The sequence below is a fragment of the Chenopodium album genome, chromosome 18 (assembly GCF_948465745.1).
Source record: "Chenopodium album chromosome 18, dcCheAlbu1.1, whole genome shotgun sequence".
NCBI classification, from domain to species: domain Eukaryota; kingdom Viridiplantae; phylum Streptophyta; class Magnoliopsida; order Caryophyllales; family Amaranthaceae; genus Chenopodium; species Chenopodium album.
In genome coordinates, this window is record NC_137851.1 from 45,473,650 (window position 1) to 45,482,308 (window position 8,659).

General features: G+C 33.7%; 1 pseudogene across 1 annotated transcript; it reads right to left on the minus strand.

Moving 5' to 3' along the window:
- Positions 1 to 2,005: 2,005 nt before the first annotated feature.
- On the minus strand, positions 2,006 to 6,254 carry LOC145590928 (tRNA-specific adenosine deaminase TAD2 pseudogene; annotated as a pseudogene). The gene is made up of 6 exons (XR_014102209.1): positions 6,195 to 6,254; positions 4,117 to 5,225; positions 3,663 to 3,821; positions 2,983 to 3,122; positions 2,804 to 2,860; positions 2,006 to 2,334 (listed from the first exon to the last, which is right to left on the minus strand). The product of XR_014102209.1 is annotated as a tRNA-specific adenosine deaminase TAD2 pseudogene (transcript).
- Between the last annotated feature and the right edge of the window lie 2,405 nt (positions 6,255 to 8,659).

Consider the following 8,659-nt stretch of genomic DNA (forward strand, 5'->3'; position numbering starts at 1 on the left):
AAATATTCAACGTATTTCGTTAAGGTGATATTACTAGGATGGTGTAATAATTATAGTTGTTTAATAATAAGAAATCAGCTCCATAAATTGAGCAAAACAATATGAAGAAATTAAAGATTTATATAGATTATTATGCACTCCGTATTAGAAACCAACCTACAAAATAAATAGGTATGCAATAGAGTAGTATAGATTTGATTGCCAAAATCTAAATTATAATCCTAAAATAAATAATTTCACATCAAACAAATCCATCCATTTCAAATCTTGTCTTTACAACATCGCCTCAATAGAGGTGATGTATACAAATTATAATATTAGCACCATAATAGGTTACTTGATATAAAAAACTAAACTATATAAATAATACCTTAACATAGTTTATGTGTAAATATGCAAATTTATGAATCATTAATTCGTCAAACTAAAATACATTGAAAGTACACCCATCGAACTCTCAGTTCATCAATCCATCACCATAACTTGAAAATTGGCAAATATAAAGCAAACTGCAATAGAGCATTTTTTTTTATTATTTGTAACAATTAGAAATTGATAAATAAAATGTAATTGTCCTTAAACCAATATAATGCTGGTGCATACAGGATTACCTAGAATATGGCACGAGCTGGGCTTGGAGCACCATCTTGTTAACTACAGAGTAACAAACATACTATTCATATTTTCTTGGTTAAAATTTTACTTTCATCACCTCAAATTAAGATGACAATTAGAGATGACTAATCACATATGATTGAAAATAATGATACTATGAAACAATAGAAAACCGCATCATAGAAAATAAGGTTCACACCTAGTCCTTCTTTATAAGTTACAAACAAGTCTCAATGTCTTTTTTCAATCAGATGTCTATTAGAGAAAATTTATCCAAGAATCTAACTAATTTCCAGATAAAAATATAAGTTACACAGTATAAATTAATCATTACTTCTTAGTTGCCTTTCTCAATTTGGGAAATCTAGGCTCACAACAACCCATTTGTTCTCACAAACTTGCAGCAAAGTAACCCCCTTGAGAAGATTAGCTATTTCTGGAATATAGGAGTAAACTCTGGCGCGGTTGCAAAGCAAGAAACTCGTTGCTTCATGATCTTCTTTCTACTTCTCTTAACCCGAAGGTTTTTCAGCTGAGGCATTAGCCTTTTCACCGGACAAACATAAATTTCCCTAGTTTTACCAAATAACACAAATTATTTATTTATAACAAGATTTAAAAACTATGCAATACAAGGGTTAATTGGAGAATATATACCATAATTCACAAACAATACAGACGACAAAACTATGTTTAGAACAGGAAACCTGAGAATGGTCCCCATAATAAATTTCTTTTACAGTTTTACATCTAATGCTATTGTTTCCAAACTAAATTTTTCACAAATATCTTGAAGTGAAAATATGAGATAAAAATCTACCTATATTTAAACCAGATACATTACTTCGTATTTGTCTGATATAATACGATGTGTGTTTGCAAGCAACATATTATATACAATTAAATTGTACACATCTAATTATTAACCAGCCCTAGGTTTTGGACTTGTTTCCTTGAGGAGCAACTTATGGGGAAATATTATCAACTTTTCAAAATACTTTCCATTTTTTCAGATGGAAAAATGGTTTCTTCTTACTTTTTTTTTTTACAAAAAGCATCATTATTTCAACAAAAGCAGCAAATTTATTTATACTACTTTAGTCTGTAGATAATTAACAAAATACCTCATAATCTCATATGATTACACTAGTTGAAAATTGCAATTCCCCACCGGTTCAAAACCCCCCATGCCACCGGTTTTGAACCGCTGAACATTTGGGGGGTGGCAATACTTCCTTGAAAAGCCACCGGTTCAAAACCGGTGGCAATAACCTTACCGCGTTTTTTTAAAGGGGTTATTGGCACCTGTTCCTGTTCAGAACCGGTGCCCTTAATGGCCCAAAAAAATTAAAAAAAAATTGTATTTTTTTCACTTAAATTGATATATAACACTAACATATATATAAACTTACATATTTTCATAAAAAAATGCTGTAATATTACAATTTACTGTTATATATATACATAATATACTTGAAACTGATAATTTCATTGATAACCTTTAATTTTACACTAGCAAAAAACAAAGAAAAAAAAATACATTGGATATATTCACTATAACAAGAGCAACAACTTCCTACATACAATCACTAGCACAGCAGCAGCATCACAATTACTAGACAGCAGCAGCTCCGAAGCAGCAGCACAGAACAGAAATGCAGCGTCCGACACACCACGCCACTGGCTTAGGTTCTCTGGTTTGTGGCGAGCTTGTAAACTCTATGCCAGTATTGAATGATTAACAATAAGTAATTAAGATTATACAAAAATTGACAACATATTTTAACAATGAATCCACCAACATATACCAAAAGGGAAGGAAAAAAAATGAAGGGCTCCACTATTTTTAGCACTCATATCAGCCATCAACTAGACAACAGCCTCAGCATGGCAGGGCAGGGCAGCAGCTGCTGCCTTGCTAGGCCACCTGCAGCAGCAGCCTCGGCAGGGCAGCAGCAGCTGCAGCCTTGCTAGGCCACCTGCAGCAGCTGCAGCCTTGCCATGCCACCCTGCAGCAGCAGCCTCGGCAGGGCAGCAGTAGCTGCAGCCTTGCCAGGCCACCTACATCTAATGCCACTTATAATTCTAATATTCAATGCATCATTCACAAGAAAACAACCATAGAAAATGAAAAAATATAAGGATGAATGCAAGTATGCAACAACGGGAGAACTACAAGTCCATGTACCTCAGTCGGATTAAAAAGACCACAAGCTTGATTAGTTATGTCTAGCAATGATGCTTCCTGCCATAACAAAAGCAAGTTGTCACACAAATAGAGAAAAAAAAAAGTAAGAAAAAAAAAGAAGAAGAAGAAGAGATATCTACTATACATCTAATAAATTATGATTTCACATGAACACACACCTGCTTGCATAAAACCAGAGAGAAGATATATCTTGTCTGGTGAAATTCAATCCATAGCGTCCGATTAAGGCATGAGTGATCTCATCAAAAATAGGCTCCTTTATCTTCTCAACAGCAGGCTCCTCATTTTTCCTGTAGTTCTACAACATGTAGAGAGCAAGAAAGTGGAGCAAGGTGAAAACGCACAACTTTAAGCACACAAACCAGAAGTGATCATATTACAAGATTTCAAAATGTCCACAGGCCAAGTACCATCAATATGAGTGTTATGGGAACTTTATAAGAGCAACATATTAGAATTGAAAATATACATAGTGAATAATTTGCCAGCACAGGAAAAACATACATGCATTCCATAGAGAACCTGGTGAGACAACCCAACCTCAAGAAACAAACAAACTTATGCAGATTATAAAACAAATAAAATATGGCTTCTATTTACAAGGATTGCATATTTAGTATATTCAAGATGGTTGCCATGCTAAATCATTAGGTGACATGGACAAATATTTAAGTGACATGCTAAGACAAGGAAATCAAGCAAATTTGAGGAACAACATACTGAGGAATTCCTTATATGAGATAACTAAAAAAAATCCATGTATGCTCAACACAAAATAACATCTTCCAAAGTAAGAATTTATACATAACAACCAATCAATTATGCTTCAAACACCCACCTTATAGCTTTGGCAGGTATAAAAAAACCTCAGCAATAAGTCACTTGCACGACTTTCGGTGCTAACAGCAAAAGCCCGATGTTTTCCTGGCCCAAGGCTTCCTCTCTCACTGAACAGCCCCATTGAAGAAGCCACAGCACTAGCAGATGCCCGAGGAACCTGAACCATTTAGAAGAAAATAACATAACTAGTATCATAAGCCCTTATTAAGAGATGGGAACACATATCAGAAAGAAGACAGATAAGCACTGAAATGTAATAATCTGGATATTGCCGAGTATGACATTGTTTTCATAAAGGTCAATACTCAAGGAAAATTTTCCATTATCAAGAATTATTACTTGGACAAACCAGATGGTCACTCTATGCTAAATTTTATTGGGACAACATCCAACACTCAACGGACAATTCACTTTGACAAGATTATAGAAGTTAAGCAAGAAAACAAGCTTACCTTTACACACGCCAAGCGCTGTAAAGGTCAACAGTCATCCCATTTTGAAATCAATGTAATGACCAAGGCACATAATCATTAAACCATATCATGGCTTTAAGTTGTATCAGTGATGAAAAAGGGTATATGTTGAGATACTGCCCCCTTGCCACAAAATCTGCCCAGAAAAGGTACAATAATACTTTGTCGAAAGTTCATTTTCTACATATTTCAACAAAGTAAAACTGAGAAGTGTCAATTGAAGTTTTAAATAGATTGTAGAAAAGGCTGACAACCCTCTATCATTCTACATTTCTGCCCCTCGATATACCGACTCCTCACGATATCTTTTGTATCATCAATGAGTTATAGAAACATCGAACGTATAACCATTGTGGAGCACAAAACGAGGAGGAGGGGCTGTCAGGGTTGAACAACTGTCCTGTGAGGCTTGGGTGCATTAGGATTTCCACGTTCATAGAAAGTTTGAAAAAGAGAAACTGCTTCTGATGCCATTATCCCTCCGGAACACTTATAGCCTTTTGCTCCTCCAACGTTGGAGTGCTCAGAGTTAGTTGAATGAAGAGAAAGAATTGAACCACATCCCCCAAACTTATCATTAGGACATCCATAGTACACTTCCTTAAATCCCATAATTGATAAAGCAGCTGCACACATTATGCAAGGCGCACATGTAACATATAGAACACAGTTTGAAAATTTCTTAGCAACATCTGATTGAGAAAGTCCATCTTGTTGCCACTGCAGTAGAAGGCTATCAATAGCTTCCATCTCAGCATGTCTTGAAGCATTCCGTGTCTCGTTAGTACGATTGCTCCCAGATGCAATGACTTTCTTATCCTCAACAATCACACAACCCACAGGCACCTCAAGTCTCTCCAAAGCAAGTTTGGCTTCTTCTATTGCAAGTTCCATAAAAGCATTAATATCACAAGATTTTTCTGCCTCAACCGAACCCATCACCAACGACTCCAAAGTGAGAGTTCTAAGTTTTACCCAAATCAGAATTCTAAACACCACACAACTAAGACCTTTAATTTATGATAAAAATTCTAACAATAACACTCATTTCCTCGTATTGAGTTTAAATACTTTTGACTCCTGCCGTCCTGCATTTACAAGGAAGAACAAATGAAACATTACTACAAATATAGGGGCTTTTCGAAATCCTGCATACAAGAATAACATATCAAAGATTAAAGGGAAATTATCATCGATAAACCCCAGGTTTGGGCTTTTATCAATGATACACCTGCTCAACTTTTAATTATCAGCGGTACACCTATATTTTCAACTATTTAACTACAGTAAGCATTCCCTTAATGAAACATTAGTAATTGGTTAAAGATGAGGCAAGTTGATTACTCGTATAGAATTCAGAACAGAGGGAAACATGTAGGAAAAGTTCCCAGGCCATTAGGGATGACTCTAATGACAATACATTTGCTGCAAGCTCTACCTAGAATACTAAAATTATTGAGAGTAATTACACCAAAAACGACTTAAGATAGCCTGCGATTCACAAATTAATTGAAATTATATGAACTGAAGCACTATAGATTTACAGATAATGAACAATATCAGGTTCATACTGAAATAGTAAAAGTCTATAATTATCAAATAACCCATTAAAGCTAGCATATTTTCGAAGCACATGTTCAATAATGTTAACTATTTTAACTTTGTAACAACTGAAGAATTGAAAATCACACAAATTTGGACAACGACCAACATCAAATTCACCGGTGAGTGCCAAAGTGCTACCCGAAATCAAATTCCGTCTATAACATACCCTTTGGGGCGCTCTATCCTACATATTACAGAATATAAATCAAATTCACCAATGTCTAATTTAAAATTACAGAACAAAGCGTCTAGTTCTCAAACATTTTCAAAATATCATATTACAAATATCAATTACAACAAAGCAACAATATTAAATTGAATGAGATCTTTGGGGAGATTATAGGCTTCAATTGGTTTAATTAGATATAATGAAGAGGGTGAAATTAGCAACTTCAAATAAACAATACTTGAAATTCTGAAAAATTAAACAGATAAACAAGAAGGTACTTTACCGACGATAAAGTCCGCGGAAATTGCCGAGCACCTGTCGCCGCCGATTGCTCCGGATTCCGATAATGGGCCTCAAATTACTGCTCTTTCATGCTTTATACGCATACCAGTAATCTAATACTCGGGTTGGGTCGGGTTTGGGTTTTATCAGTAAATCGGGTTTAGAATCGAGTTGGGTTGGGTTTGGTTACCGAATCGAGTTAGGAATGGACAAGTCTAGGGGTGTAGATAGAGGTGTCAATACAGAACCGACCTTAAAAAACACCATTTGTTTCAAGCTGTAACATATCTGAGGTGATCCAAGAAATTCGAGAATCCAACCTTAGTAATTAACCGAACTCAACTAAATCGGGACCAACTTAATCTAAAGTCATCCGACCCAAAATTAAACCGGTCAAACTCGTTTTGAACTCGATTTGAATTTATCCGAACCAAATGAACCAATCTGAAGTTGACCTGACCCAAACCCGATCTAAACTCGAGAGATCTTGACTTCAAATTGACCCAACCTAAAAGAGATCAGCTCTGACCCAAGGTGGATTAAAAGGGTAATTTTGAATCGAATGTACCCGATCCGAATAGACCCAACCCATCATGGATCAACCTAAACTATATTCGGTTATCCGAATTAACACCTCTAAGCTATAGGTGTAGTCGTGTAGGTACTAGCACTAGGGTATAGGCCTCCGCCACTGTATGTCCTGAAAAAAAGTTATTTACAATTTATTATAATAGAATACAAAGTTGTTGGAATAATAACTTGTCTACCAAAGGTCAAGGGTTATATTCCCTTCCCCAACATGCTTTTTTTTTTTTTAGCTTAATGTCCTTATTTTTTTCGTTTAATGTCCTATTGCGGTACGTAGCCAACATTAATTTTTTTTTTTTTTTGCTTAATTCCTTATTTTTTAAAATTTCTTTTTTTCTTCGCTTAATGTCCTATTGCGGTACGTAGCCAACATTCATTTTTTTTTTTTGCTTAATTTCCTTATTTTTTAAAATTTTTTTTTTTTTTTTTTTCCGTTTAAAGTCCTATTGTGGTATGTGAATGTGTCTTGATTTTTTTTAACAAAATTTAAGACCTTGATAAAAAGTGTTCCGGTGCCCTACATTTGTTAAAATTCTAGCTCCCGCCAGAGGGTATAGGTATAAGCAATTACCAACTTTTTTCTTTGGCCTAGGTTCCCTACCCAATGGCCCAAATGCCTAACCCAACCCAACTTCCCAAAGGGCTAAACAAACGTGATAGAATTTATCTATCAATCATCATCAATAACTATATACTAAAAGACACACCAGTAACGACACGATCTTCTTGTGTGTCCTTAGTATGTTTTTTTTTTTAAAAAAAAAACACTTGTGAAAAAAATGATAGAGATATACGCAAGATATTTTCTACCAAAATTTAGGAAAAAAAAATCGTAAAATAATATATTTACCAACTTAGATATCTAACCATATCTTTATATAAATATATAAGTAATTACTATTTAATGTATATAATAATTATTATTTATATTAAGAAAATCATGATTTTTTTTTTTTTGACAAGTCATGAATATATATCTTTCAACCTAACATAATTAGTGAATGAAATTTTTTGAAATGTGAAATAAAATGCCATTTAGGTTCAAAATAAAGAAAGTTTGAATAAAAATATACGAAGTAATACGTTATAAAAAATAATATTCTAAGTTGGTTGATTTAGAATAAAATAAAAACATATTATGAACCAAATTATTTCTTACATTTAAATATAAAATTAAACTGATACTCCGTAACAAAGAATGAAAAACTGTGCGTGCCACGGGATCTAACCTAGTAAATATACTAAAATAACAACCGTTGATGTCATTACTGCCTACGTGTCACTTTTTTATTTAATTTTTTCCCTCCAAAATACAAGGATGATGTCATATTTTTTTTTCCCTTTTTAAGCTACCCTAATTAACATTGCTTTGAAAATTAAATTCCATTTGAATTTTTAAATTTTAAATTTTTTGGTTTTCTATATATTATGCTATTTAGTTATTAACGAGTTGTTAACAATAGTTAATAATATAATTTAATTGAAATTTCCTAACTAAATATGAAAAGTATGCATTTTTAGGAATTGTAAATTCATATTTAATTAGAATTTAGTTAGGAAAACTGATGAGGAAGTAGTTATTTTCTTTCATTATGTGTTAAAAGTGTATAATTCAATTCTTATTTTAAAATTGTGCATCGCAAGGGGTTAACCTAGTTCATAATTATTTGAGTACTTCATCAGTTTTTCCAAATAATCCCAACTTTTGCTCGTTAGCTCAAAATAATCCCAACTTTGGATTATTTTTAAATAATCCGAACTTTAGGGGTTATTCGCTCGATCAAAACAGTCTCGGCCAAATGACCGGTAACCTGTTAAAGAGGTAAATTCTTTTATTTTTGGATTTAAGTGACACGTGTCACTGTGTGAATGGTTGAA